General features: G+C 42.0%; 1 long non-coding RNA gene across 1 annotated transcript; it reads left to right on the forward strand.

The window, feature by feature from the left end:
- Positions 1-5,513: 5,513 nt before the first annotated feature.
- On the forward strand, positions 5,514-7,661 carry LOC121066188. Its single transcript, XR_005817563.1, has 3 exons — positions 5,514-5,704; positions 6,676-6,770; positions 7,358-7,661. It is a non-coding gene; the product is annotated as an uncharacterized LOC121066188 (long non-coding RNA).
- Positions 7,662-14,737: the final 7,076 nt, after the last annotated feature.

Genomic DNA, 14,737 nt, shown 5'->3' on the forward strand with positions numbered 1-14,737 from the left:
ATGCCCACCTAGGAAACCGAACCTAGAGCTTAGCTGTCATGAAGTTAACATAAGTTTCCATGCTGACTGTATTAGAAGTGTTGCTTAACACTAACAGAGCGATGATCTAAGCAAGTATCCTGCACACTTGCCCAGAGTGGACCTTCAGTGGATCCCTCCCAAGGAAGGGCATTTCAGCGGGCCATAGCAGAGGGAGGGCGGTGATCTCTGTGCCTGAGAGCACTTGGTCCTCTTTCAGGAGTTGAGTGGCCCTGCTGATTCCTCCACATCTCCAACCAGACCCACAGAAAGACAGGCACGTGTCCTCCTCACCTGCCCCATTTTGTCTCCTGACCATAGGATGCCATGGGGAGGGAGGCTGCACGCTGGCTGCGAGAGCTCTTCTCAGCAGCTGTGAAAACACAAGAATAAGTAAATGAAATAAAAAAATAAAGGCTCCAGGAGCCTTGAAATACCCCAAACGTACCCGAAACCTGCCTTCATCTCAGGAAGGGGCACGACCAGCAGAGTTCTGGGTGGTGAGGGAATGGGCCGGGGGCCTTCAGCCTTCTTCTGTGGGGACACCTGGTGGTGGCCGCGGGGCTCTTCCAGCCAGCAGAGTGTGTCCACGACAGGCAGCATTGCCTGGAAAAAACAAAAACAAAAACAAAAACAAAAACAAAAAAAAAAAAAAAAACAAAAACAAAAAAAAAAAAAAACAAACAAAAAAAAAACACTTCGAAACAGCACTTACTACCCTCCAGAAGGCCCTTCTTATTCTTCAAACAGAAGCAGCTCATGTCGCTCAGAGGAAAGTGCTTACAAAGAGGAATACACTCTACAAACCAGCTGTGGGTCAGTTGAGCCAGTTTCCTCGCAGCAGACTTTCCTCGGTGACTTGAGCATTAGGTTTAGCAAATGGGACACCCTGGGAACACGGTTTGTTTGGGAAACTGTTTAGGGTGGTTAGGCTATACAGTTTTCTTATTCCAATGCACTTGGAGGATGACCTTTCAAGTAGAGGATTGGAAAGTGTGTGTTTAGGAAATGAAATATTATAAGATATTCTTCTTTTTCTCATCTAGTTAAATCATCTAAATGTGGAAACTAGAGTTTGATCATTTGTGCCAATGTAGCTTTTTTAATGGACTGTACCAGAGAAGCTGAGTCTTGTGCCCCACTCCCCCCACCCCCTAGACCAGAGGATGTCCATCACCCCACAGGATCAAAGAAGACACTGCATTTTTCTTATTATTTTGTAATACTTTGGAAAATAAATAATAATTCCTGGTAGTACTAATTTTATAAGTGCCCCTCCCCGCCCCAACTTAAGTATTTCCTCTAGAAATGCCGATTCCTGAAAGCAGTCAACCATATATAGGATTTACTCACTTTCCACTAAGACCCATTACATTCCTAACTTGAATAAAGCCACACTCATGAAAATTGGAAAATATTCTTTCTAATGAAAGTTGATAAACTCTAAGCCAGATACTTTTTATCTCTGATCTATAAATTCACACAAAGCCGTATTGTTAGTGGCAGGATACAGAGTTTAATTTTCAAGAACTGAGTATAAGATCAGTATTGAAACAAAGCCAATATTTTCATGGGTGTCTGTAATTAAGTATTTAATTTCTTGTTTAGTTTTCTATACATGAGTATTTAGCATCCTAACATTGGAAATAAATTAAAACAAACACAGTCTGTGTCTTTATCATGAATCAAAATACCCCAGTATCAGAAAATTAGTATTATTTGGGTTTTCTGTCTATCTCCTGAATTAAGCAAAACTGAAACATTCTGATGAATATTTGTCCCTTCCAGGCAAACAGGCAGAAAGAGTGATTTATTCTTACAGTAGCTTGGATAAAATCCAGAATGGCAGGGTTCCAGCTTGCTCCACCAACACTCAGAAAGTCCAGCTGATTTCAATAAACACTGATATCTTAATGCTTACTTTCCATAAAGCCTCATCTGTGGCTTTTCCAATGATCAAATTATTTCAATGAACTACAAGTTTGTTGTTTTGGGGAATAGAAATTAAAGGATTCGTAGTAATGTTGGATTTTTCCCCTCTACTAACAATAATTCTGAGGAGGAGCAAATTCTAAAAATGCCTTGCCTGACAAGTTAAGCCCAACATAACCCTATATTATGAAACCTCGGGGTTAAAAAACCACATGTCAACAAGCACAGCCCACAAGGAGGTCACAGGTCCCCTTGTGTTTAGGTGACATTAAATCCGGGTGTAGCCCGGGCTACCTCCCAGGGGGTGCAAATTCTCTGTCTTGCTGCTCTCCTCCTTGCCCTTCTAGTCTTTACCTGTCGTTTCCATTACAACTGCAACTACTTCACCACGGGGACCCTCGCTCATCCCCTTTGCCTATTGCCAGGGCAGAGGATTCCCAGTCCCAGGATGGGTCTCTAGGTGCTGCTATAACACCAATAATAATAAATGCTCTTACAACTATTTTTCCGGATATTAAATTGATACCAAGACTCCCTGATGTCTGTGACTCCTCTGAAAGAAATGGACAGAAATGTGACACTTATGGTCAATTGTGGTTCTGACGCTGCAGGACTGGCACCTAACCCATGCTGTATCTCACCGAAGTGACCAGCTCCCATTGCTAATACCAGGGCATGAGGAGGGTCTGTCTGTCCCAAGACTTGCAGCCCATGTTTCAGGTGACTAATGCCTTGACCCAACAGAAACATCAGATATATATGCCCCTTTTAAATGAGTGTATCAGGAATTTTGCAAGTTCCCTTGAACTTAGTGTCTCAGGGAGAAAAAAGAAAAGAGTGCTATTTCCAGTAGCTTTGCATGAGTCTCTCTCCTTGGTAGTGTCAGCAAGAATGCTGAGTAGTGACCTCAGAAGACCAGAGTGTGACACACAAACCAGCCATTAAATCTTAAGTAGATGAGGTAGTCCAAATGTCTCCAGTACAGATTTCGCCCTTGCTTATAATATGCACACCTAGCATCTCTTAGCTCTAGGGCAGTCTCAGCATTATAACAGGAAAACTGCTAATACAGCTCAGCTCTGCTGCAAAGTATTTTTACACATGACTTTGTGGTTTAAGCAGCTGCAAATTTTGTATAGCATCCCTACCACATATTTATTTTTTAATGCTGACTATCTTGTGGGACTGGAGTGTGCTTTACCAGTTAAGTCCAACACATTATAAGCTTGAACTTTCAGACCATGAAGTGTGCAGCTACCTTCTTTAGACAGAAAGAAAGAAAAGCAACAAATATAAAGAGAGAGGGAGATGGTGTCACTCTGACTAAACAGGGAAGAGCAGATATTCAGTTGCTAGTTATGAACTCTTACCTTGCACTGGAGCAGAAACATCTCACCTGCATTTGTAAAAGTATTTTGAGACTGATAGGGAAAAACAGCTTATACAACCTTGCATTATTATCAGTATAGTTATTATTACTATTATTAATTCCAGTAACAAACCAACATTTTGTTTTCTAATCTCACCATGTGCTGATGATGTCCCCAGTAGACTTATTGCCATATTGTTAAAAAACAAGCTTCTGGGCCAACTGTGTTTTAAAGACCAACAATCTAGCCCATCCAAATAGTGGTGTGCAAAATGATATCAAATGGTAGTTGATGTTACTCTAGGGAGACACTTGGAAAAGCATAACCACGATACTTCAAAGTGATCGTGGCTAACACCTAGTTACAGCCAATGTGAATTCCACTCATATAATATGGAGCTTCTAATTCATGTAATTGAAACTAAATCAAATTATGGAGACTGCCAGTTTAGAGGGAAAATATAATCACTGTGATACAAGCAGTGACCAGTGGAAATCAATGAGAACTAGACGTGTTTATTATTTCTTGCTGCTTAGGGCTGACTACTCCCCAGGTTTTGCTGGGGGTGTTAAGACTCTGGAGGTGTTGATGCTCAGGAGAGCAATCAATTTATAGGAATATCACTGAGGTCAAAACTCACCATAAGAATTTTTATTGCTGTGGATGGAGCACAGCACACAAAGAAGGCAGCATGCCCTTAAAACAACAACAAACAACAGAATGTGCCAGGTTGGAAAACAGACAGTTTTCTTTTAAACTACTTTGTCCTAATGTGAAAAAACAGTCATACAGCCACCAGAGAATACTTTTACTGTCTACTTTTCCAGGCAGTTTTAGGCATTAAAGAAGCATTAAAAACTCAAGTGGAAAACTGAGAAGATTTGAGGGAAATTTTGTTGCTAGATTTCAGTTTTGTTATTATCCTTTATATTACTGGGAATGCTTAGGAGCAATAAAATTGACCTACAGGAACAATTCAGTATTCAGTATATGCTCCTATCTTGTCTCTGCAGAGGGCTAGGTCCTTTCTGAGGAGAACAGAATTCTCATGTCAATAATTACCAAATAATCCGCACACAATTTTTTCCTAGCTTCTCCACCCCATCATATATTCACCTGTTCAGAGATACAGCATGAAATGTACAGCATTCACAGAATTTTCAAGATTGTTTCAATGCAACCTAAAACACAACAGCTTCCTGAAATTTCCAGTTCCAGTTCAGATTAGACTTAGTTAGTCCCTGTCTTTGCTAATACCTTTCAACAACAACTGCTAGTGGTTTAAAAATATTATGCCCATTTCTATATCTGTGAATCTTATATATTCTGTTTTGCTTGAATGGTTTCTCACTCCTGTGTTGAACAAGGCAGGAGATGACCCTTCCTTTTGTCCTCCCTGAGCTGCGGCCAGACATGGAGGCACCTGAGCCCTCCCTGGGGCAAGGCCAGAGAGCAGGCCAGGTTTCACCCTGTGCTCCCACCCCATTGTAGACTTCCACGTTACTGGAAGATGGGACATCTATAGTAAGCACAGCCCAAAATCTGGCTGCCTCAAAGCCTTGGTTGCCCAGCACTATGTGAAATCTGCAGACAACTTCCCGCTCTACTCTGCATTGGTGCGGCCTCACCTCAAGTACTGTGTGCAGTTCTGGGCACCATAGTACAAAAAGGACATGAAACTGAGGGAGAGTGTCCAGAGAAGGGCTACAAAGATGGTAAAGGGCCTAGAGGGGAAGACGTATGAGGAGCAGCTGAGGTCACTTGGCCTGTTGAGCCTGGAAAAGAGGAGGCTGAGGGGAGACCTCATTGCAGTCTACAGCTTCCTTGCGAGGGGGAGTGGAGGGGCAGGCACCGATCTATTCTCCTTAATCACCAGTGATAGGACCCGCAGGAATGGTGCCAAGCTGAGGCAGGGGAGGTTTAGGCTAGACATCAGGAAGAGGTTCTTCACTGAGAGGGTGGTCGCACACTGGAACAGGCTCCCCAGGGAAGTAGTTGCTGCACTACGCCTGTTGGAGTTTGAGAAGCATTTGGACTATGCACTTAGTCACATGGTCTGAATTTTTTGGTAGACCTGTGTGGTGCCAGGAGTTGGACTCAATGATCCTTATGGGTCCCTTCCAACTCGGGATATTCTATGATTCTATGATTCTGTGGTAACTTCTGTTTGATGTTGGCCATGTGTTGTCACCAGGAGCACAGGCGGGGCATGGAGTGGTGACCCAGTGCCCAGCCAAAGGACAGCAGGGGCCTGTGCTGCCTCTCCCAACACACCTCTGAGTTCGCAACCTCTGGCTCTCACCCATGGAGAGTGACTCCTGCTTGGAGCTGGCAGCACCCACGTGCTGAGTGTGAGCCTGGCTCGTCTGCTGGCCAGCTTGGAGGTGGTGCTCCCCTGTGCCGCTGAACATTTACATCTCCCAGCTCAGAAGCTGTTTTATTTCTTTGACCTCTTTCATGAAAACGTCATCTTTCCTGCCTAGGGGCTCATTGGTTCTTGCTGCTTGCTCTGCTTTCAATGAGGTTATAATCCTGGAAGTGTGAAATCCTCCTCAGCTGTAAGCTGTGAGGAAGTCCTCAAGGAAACCAGAGAAGTGCTTTAGAGGGAATGCAGGAGATAAATGTAAAAGGCATTAGTGTGACAAACAGTGGTTTGGGTTTTAATAACTATTGATTTATTTTTTATTCCCTGTGACTGAAGATGACTCACTGCTGTTTCTCATTTTTAATTAATAGAAGAATATATAATCATAACATTTATTCTCTCTGTGAGTAGTCCTGATTATAAGCAGCTTCAGAAGAAAAGGCAACAAATCAGACCTGTTCGATCCCGTTCATGAGTCTGAAATGCGTGTTTGTCCAGAGTCCATAAGAGGCTTTCCTCCCACTTGTGACTCTACGTGGTGGTGTTTGGTCAGCTCATGGACACTGGAGAAAATACCCAAAAGCTGATAGAACTCCCTTTCTTCACTGACTCCAAAAGCTTCAATCATCCTCCAAACTGGTGTTAATTATGCTGTTCAGATAAGGGGCAGGCTCATGAGAGCTGTTCTCTGAAGGTAACCAGTACAGCACCAATAAGAAACCCTTTTATAACCATTAGGAGAACTCAGAACTGCTGTAAAAAGTTTCCCTCTGCTGCTTGGCGACAAGCAGGACTTGCCATGCTCACAAAGGTGTCCTTGCATGCACACCTACATTTCTGAAAGCTGCAGCAATCAGCAATAAGATCAACTAATATTTTGGAAGGAGAGACTCATAAGAGGCATTGTCCTGAGGTCTGAGCCATGCTCAGAGCTGTGTGTGTTCATGCAATGACTAGACTATCTTTGAACTTTCTCCCTTTGGCTCTTAGGTCCGTTTGCAAAACTGAAGTATGGAGTAGCTAGCAAGTCGGAGGTGGAACATGCACAAGCGTTGATCACAACAAAGAGTGAAGCCACTCATCTGGTGAGCCAGATAACTTCATCCCCTCACTTATTCATGGTAGTGAAGCTTATTTATCTGGATTTGTTACCCAACGCTTTTCCTGGTGTATTAAATTGTTTATCAATTAAGTGATAGTAGAATTTTATACTGTTGTGTACATAAAGCAGCACCAGGATGCTGAATTGGTCACTGTTGGACTTTTAATCCTTGATTTTCCCAATGGATTTAATTTTTCATAAATATTAATAGTTCAGCAGTCTACTGAGAATCAGCGTGGCAGAGAAAGGCAACAGGGAACAGACCCTTTGCTCTGAAATTGTTGGGGAAACACCAAGCACAAGTGCTGATACCTTCCATCTGCTAAGGCCATAGTGGCTTTGAATTAGTTGAGGGAGGAGACCATGTATTTCTTGGATGAGAAGAATATGTTAAGTAGAAATCTCATCTGATGACAGATCTGTCCTATTGGGGTCATGTTGATGAATCTGCTCTCTTTTGTTTCCCTTTTTTTTTGTTTGTTTTTGTTTTCATTTGGTTTTGTTTTGTTGTTTTGTTTTGTTTTTAGCAGATTACCTGAGGCTCTGACATTCTATCTTTTCTCCATACAGCATCCTGTTTCCTGGAACAACCGAGCTCAGTTACAACCTCAGTTGCATCTGTGCATCCCAGTGGTTTTCAGCTAACTCTGTGACTCCTGCTTACCCAGATAAGGGGAAGCAGATGGAGACTCTGCAACCTCAGAAGAAGTGCTGCAGTGGTGGAGAGGGTTCACCTTACTGCCTGCAGTGCAGAGAGCCTCTACAGAGGCACTGACTGTGACACAGGACTTTATTGTGTCCCGGTGAGGAAAAGGTGTTTTTATGAGAAGAAGTAAAAACACTTGTAACAACCACAACACTATTTCATGGTGTTGTTTTCCAGGGCTAAAGCTATTTATGTATTTACAGTCACACTCCACACTTGCTACGTGATGTATCTTATATGTCTTGTAACTTAACCTGCTACTGCAGGTTCATGTTCTGGTCCCCAATGACAATAAAGCAATATAGCTGATCGGGGATAGTAGAAACACTCAAAACTATGGATATTAAATTCTTATACACCAAAGAAAGCCTTACTCTTGACAGGGCATGAAAGAAGAGAGAGCAAAAGGGTGCAGAAGACTCTCACGGTTCCAGTCCCATCTCTTCACTTAAAGGAAGAGATGATACGTAGTAGGTAAGGGAAGGAGCAACTGAGAAGTGAAGAGGGTGGATTTCCCTGGAAATGCTATGGAAAATGTTGGTTTAATATAATTCCTGTATTTTTTGACATTGTCTTGAAAGGATCACAGTGGACTGAACGCAGTATTGGTGAGCTTGGCCAGATGATCTGCTGTACATAGAGAAGGAGCAAGCTCCAGCACCAGTACTGCTGGCGGAAGACAATGCAGGGGCTCTCCCCACCCCCAGCCCACCTCCCGCTGTGGGATTTTACACAGGAGGAGATGACCAAGGCCTTGTGGCTTTTCCTGTTGGAGCATGAACATCCTCCAGGAAAGGAAGTGGTTGGTTTGTCTAGACAAATCTCATGCGGACAGAACCCATAAGGTTCAGGCTTTTAACCCTTTGAGAATGTTTTGTCAAGCACCAAGTTACAAAGTTTTATTAGAGAAAAGACTGGGGACTTTTGGCTGGTTTTGATTCACATGATAGAGCAAACTTTTCTGACCATTTTTTAAAGCACCAGTGCTTTACTAGGTCGCATTTACTCATTCAGCAAAGATTATTATAATAATGTGTTCTCTGATTATCCTCTTTTTTCATGATTATTAAAACAGAAGGCTTTAAACACAGTCTCTTTGCATTTAACTCCTTTGCTTTCCTGTGCTCTACACCTTCCAGCATTGTGCCCTTTGAGGAGATTCCATCACAGCACTGCCCTTCATGAAGCTTCTGGGACAGCCGTGTGAATCTTCTTTTCCTCTCCTTAAATTTCTGTTCATTATGGATAGTAGCAACACCTGTGGCCATGGATTTCAAAGCATTTTCTATTTGAAACATCTATTATTTGCATATATATAAATATATGCATATGTATGTGCATATATATATTCTTCATGAGTCTGTAAGAACACAAAATTCAATTTGCTTTTCTGCTGTAATCAAGAGACCTGCAGCATCGGTGTTTCTATTGACACCTAGTTACTGGTAATAGTTGAGAAAATGTCTGCTTTTATAAGAGAATGAGGGATTTTTCCTGCGTTTTGTAAATCTAGAAATACTCAAAACACATTAATGCAATGTAACAAAGGCTGAGAGAAAAATCCATAAGGTCATTTAAAAAATAAACCCCTAGACATTATTCAGAAAACTAGAATAGATTTTTTTTTCTAATCTTCCAATCTTCGATACTCTGCTTTAGTGTTTCAGTGTTTTTTATAACAAAGCTAGGCTAATATCACAATACATATAAGTTATTAAAGCTGAGAATGAATGTGCTTTGTGTTCAGGCAGACTTCCTTTGGCATGAGGAGAACATTTTTATCAGATCCGTGGCTCCAAAGCAGCACTGGTTAGCCTTTTTCGTGGACTTTTATTCCACACCATGTATCTGCATTGCATGAGCTGAGAGAAAAAAGGCATTGCTCAGCAGCTACAACTTTGACACTGGCATCGGAATGATGAGACCAGCTGAGAACTGTACCTGTATCTTGGAGGATAAACCCAAAGTTCCCGAAAGTCTAGGAGACCCTTGATATCAAGAATGCGTCTGAAAAGGGCCGTCAGTGCTGTGCTCTGCCAGGACAGAGCTGCTGATGGAAAATTCCTGTTGAATTGGTTGCAGAAATCTCTTTTTCTTCGAAGAATCTGTGTTTTGACATACCCCAGCTGTGGATGAGTCAGGAAATCCCAGGCCAAAAAAAAAAAAGGCTTTCTATTTCTCTTTTTTTTGTTTTTTGTTTGTTTTTTTTGTTTGTTTGTTTTTTGTTTCCTGATTCCTCAGAAAAATAGGGTTAAGATCCCCTTTGGGCAGAAGTGGGGATGGGGTGTAGGTCCCTCTCTGTCCAGAAGCACTTCTGTGTCTCAGCCAGGGGCTCCTGCACAAGCATGCCAGGTCTGGTCCTGGAGTAGGGCTGAACTTTGCTGAGCAGTGCAGAAACCTGGCGAGTCACTTCCCCATCTCCCCACAAAACCCAGATGCTCCAGATGTGAACTCACTGCCCTCAGGCAGAGCAGCATCAGACCGGGACCCATGGCAGCAAACCCTGTAACCCTGAGGTCTTGGGACACTGAGGGTGCTTCCTTGAAGTTTGGTGAAATACATTTGCCTGCTGAGCATTGGGTCACCCAGGAGAGCTGTGTGCTCAGTGCAAGCTCCTGGAGCCCATTTGCATGGGCTGAGTATCCCCACTGTGCCCCGGGGTGAGTCCACAGTGCCTGACCTCCTCCAGACACCTGCATCCTCCTGGCATCTCCATGTGCCTTTCAACCTTCTCTTCCCTCATGAATCACTGCAAGCACTTCTCTAACTGATTTTCCTTTCAGAGCTCTTCCTTTTGCTCCCTCCCTCCTGCTGAGGGTGTAGCTCCTAAAATGTGGTGGGTTTGATTCAGAGCAAAGGAAGAGACAGCTTACGACCTGGTGGCAGCTGTGTGACTTGACACACCCAACAGACACGAAGAGGAATAGGATGAATAGGAGCACTTGAAGTGAAATGAGGTCTTCAGGCAGAGCTCATCCTATCCCTGCAGCACAAAGTCCTTCCCAGCATGAGGGAAGTTATTAGCCTCTGACTCCTGCTCGTAAGCACACTCTCTAATCGCCTCCACTTTGACTTTGCCCATCAGTAACTCCTAGAGATCCACCTTCAATGCAGAAGCATATTGACTGCACTTTCAAAAAAACCAATGGATTTTCTATATCTACCCAGACAGTGATCTATTCAGAGAGCATCAGGTGGCTGCTTAAGCGTACCTTTTCCTGTTAGACTCTATGCTGGGTAGTGCTATTTCTTCGAGGGATAGGAGGGCAGCTTAGGAAATAATCCTGCAGATAAAACTTGAAAATAATCTACTTTGTTGAAAAGGTTCAGTAGCAGTCTACTCATATGAAAGCCTGGGAATTAGAGCTAATACTCTTCCTCCCCTGTAACTGCATTGGCTCCTGGCGTGCACTGATGTATGTGGGAAGAGAATAAGAACGCAATTATTCTCTATCTGAATGACACTATGTCTAATCACAGGCAGGACGTACTGAAGTCACAGAAAAGCCTTGGGGATGTGCTGATCAGTGACCTGATAAAATATAATGACTCACGTAAAGCTGTACTTGGAATATTTCTCCCATCAAGTCCATTTTATGTGCTGAGCATTTATGATAATACGTGAGGTCTAATTTACCTACATCCCTTCATAGTCTCTTTCACCTCCCTCCAGTGAGTCAGGCTGTTCAGCAAGTGCTTTTTGCTGTGCCTCCTGAATCAAATCCCAGACATCTCCCGATGCATCCTCTGCAGATTCAGCTGAGCAGACTCCCGAGTAAAGTTAGGTCACATAGTGAAACTCTTATAAAGCTCTGAAACTTGTTATACAGCTGTTGATCATCCCTGTACCTGGGGGACGGGAGGAAGAATTTTCTGTTTTACCACAAATCTTAGCATTGCAAGTAAGTTTGAAATCTTTAACTGGAGAGATCACAAGGGAAACTCAGCCACAGTTTGTAGCCCCTGGGATACAAATGGCATCATGCTATTATTTTAGGAATGCTGCATTTTGGTATGTTCCTGTTTAACAGGTATGTTCTTTTAACAAGGCAGGTGTCAAGAATAGCTCCTACAGTCCATTAGAGATGAAGCACAGCAAAAAACAATGATAGCATTTAACAAATCCGGTTCGTTGAGCATTACTCCGGGGGCCTAATTTTTAAAATGTAGTTGTCATCTGTCTTCATTCCCTGACATGTCTTTCCAGCTACTGCCAGGGACCATCCGGCACTCAGGCTTCCAGCCTCTCAGCTACTTTCTTTCCACATCAGCTCCTCATTGCAGGGTAAGACCCTTGTAATGTTGCTTTTACCAGTGGCCTTTCTGGGAAACAAGGGCTGATATTGGTTAAAATATCTATTGAGTTTTATTTTTAAAAACGTAGCTTGAGTGCCTGAGTTGACTGCCAGCACACCTCCCTCCAGCAGCAGTAGTGGTGAGGGTGAAGGGGCAGGGGAGTGTGGTGGCAGCAGTGAAACACCCAGGGAAGCAATGGGAGCACCCAGGGCCAAAAACTTCTGAATTAAATTAGCTTTGCTACTGGTTACAAAAGACGAAGAGGAAGATCTGGGGTTTGTGTGTGGATTAGCAGAGAACAATTAGTTCTTCCTTTCAGGAATGCAAGAACCTTGAGCTGCCTGTATAATGAATGAACTGCTAAGCTCTAGAGGATGTATAGCCCACAGTCAAATGTTTCTGACATGGAGGAGACCAGGAAAGAAATTTTGCAATAATTTTAAGCAAGTCTTGCTCAGGATGAGGGAATAAAGTGACTTTATTTATTTATTTATTTATTTATTTATTTATTTATTTCTGGGAAGATTTCCAGAGCTGCTAGTGAGGAATAGTTGCTTTCTGTCCAAGAAAAAACGTGTTTTATATAGATTTTCTTAGAATTGCTTTCTTTTAATGGTGATAATTGTCTATGAGGTTGCACTACATGCTAATACAAAGTGTAATCTTTCATCCACCAAATGGATTTACTATGTCATTTCGTCTTTCTAGGAAAGCAGGATAAATCATATGTATGTGTATGCATACACATACATACATACATTATGTGATTTGAAACTACAGAGAAATTCTTTGTCTGCCCCAGAGTTTCACAGAGCTCCTTTTTGTTCTTCCTGAACAATAAATCCTGTTTAGATTATGGCAGTCAACACCAATTTCCCACAAAACCTATGTTGTTTTCACTTGTGAAGTGCAAAATTCAAAACATGGCAAAAATATTCTTAAGGAGCAGTCTTTCTTCTGTTATTTTCTTAGTCTGTGGAAAAAGAAGAAACGAAAAAAAAAAGTGAAAACTATGCTTAAGTCCAGAAAACATCCGTTTTATTTTTATTTTTTATTTTTTTTAATAAATGTAATGTTTGTGAAATAAGTTCAACTCTTAAATTCTGCATGCGTTCCAAACTGAAGCAGATGTTCTTTATATTAAAGAGAGAGGATGTTCCATTTGGCTCCTTATTCCTAAAATGTTCTACACTACCGCATTGTCTAGAGCAATGTTGCAGGAAAGTGACAGCTGCCTTTCCATAAGAGAGTTAAATTTTTTTAGCCTACCTAGTGTGATGTTACTGGAACAAAGAAATAAATATCAGCCTGCCTTTATCAGATCTGCAGCTTCTCTCATTAGTTTTCTATTTCTTTTATTCTGGGGATCATCTTCTTTTTAAAAAGGCAATTTGCTAATTTTACCAGATGATATAATGTATATACATTGACAGTTTATATGTGGCTGACAAAAAAACAAGGTTTAATAATGGAAGGGAAAGAAATCACAGGATTTCAAAAATAAAAACGTGAATATGTATATTCACTATAATGTATACAAGTTAATACAGCTAGAAAGGAAAACTTTGAATTGCTTTCAGGGAGAAGTCCAATGTTTCTGCTGGAAGAGGAATGGGTATCTAAAGCAACTCACAGACTGCAACTCAGCTAAGGTCATGGTGCCTAAAGCAGATGGATGGATGCTCTGGTAAACACCAGGCATTTAATCGGACACAGGGCAGGCTTATAGGGACCCCCATGTTTGGCCAGATAAATAAAAAACTTTCACATCTCAGTCTCCCCCACCTCAAACAGGCTTCAGATAAGGTGGAAAATACATGGGACTCTGCTCGTTTGGTCAATGGGAAATGGGCTTGTTGCCTTCCTGGTCTACTCCCTTCCTTCCTCTGCTTCTTCCAGCTTGCCTCAGGCTGGTAGTTAAAAGCTCTGTGGAAGCGCATAGGTTTTGTGAGGTTATGGGTAGTAGAAAATAATAGTAGGGAAAGAGAAGACTGAGGCATAGGTCATGGGATACACAACTGGTGGCAGGTTTAACTTCTTAGATTTGGTGTGAACATGTTGATGAGCTCTGCAGACTGGGGAAAAATTGCAGTGTAATTGGGTAAAGTGCCAGATTTGTTATAAAACCTTAGGTGGATGAGGTTTGTACTGTTTTCTGTTTGTTTTTTCTTTTTTTTTCTGTTATTTCAAAGGAAAAAAAATAGACCAAAAAAAATCCTTTTCTTATATGTGTGACACTGGGAATTAATAATCGCACTTGTTTTATGGTCCACTCCAACAAGCTTAGAAAGTGAATAATCTGTAGAGATAATAATGTATTTTTAAGGTAATGTCTTATAAAGCAATCTTGCTTGCAGAAGTCATTGATCTGATAAATCATACAAGTTACTTCAATCACCTGCTGTATGTGAAAAGATCAAAATAAATCCTGAATGTGGAGCCTAGACTCTGCTCCATGTCAAGTAAAAATGCTATTTTGACACCAGGCCTAAAGTCTGCTTTTTGTGTGGTCTGAAACAGATTTACTCCTGATACCAACTTTCTGCTGTCACAGGTTGTCACATAAGTGAATGAAGGACCTGTGCTGAAGGCTCAGTGTCTCATCTCAGTCTACATCATGTACAGTAATGCTTCAGGCTTTTCATTTTTTGACATGAAGGAATCATAGCTGATTTCTGGGTTGGCTTTTTTTAATTCCCCCCCCCTCCCCCAACATGACTGAGTCAGTCTCCTAGGACAAAAAGCTCAGCCATAACCTGCAGGGCATGAGGCATCCTGAGTCAATGCTTCAGACCCTGCAGTTGCAGAGTTGTGGGGAGGAAGTGGCAGACAGTGTGTTACCATCACATAGTTCATGAAATGGAGGAAATAGCATGTTTTCCCCTCTCTCCCATTCTTAAAGAATAGGAGTCGTTTGGCCTGCCAAATGCATGGATATCTGCTATCTG

This window comes from Cygnus olor, chromosome 2, assembly GCF_009769625.2.
Source record: "Cygnus olor isolate bCygOlo1 chromosome 2, bCygOlo1.pri.v2, whole genome shotgun sequence".
NCBI lineage: Eukaryota > Metazoa > Chordata > Aves > Anseriformes > Anatidae > Cygnus > Cygnus olor.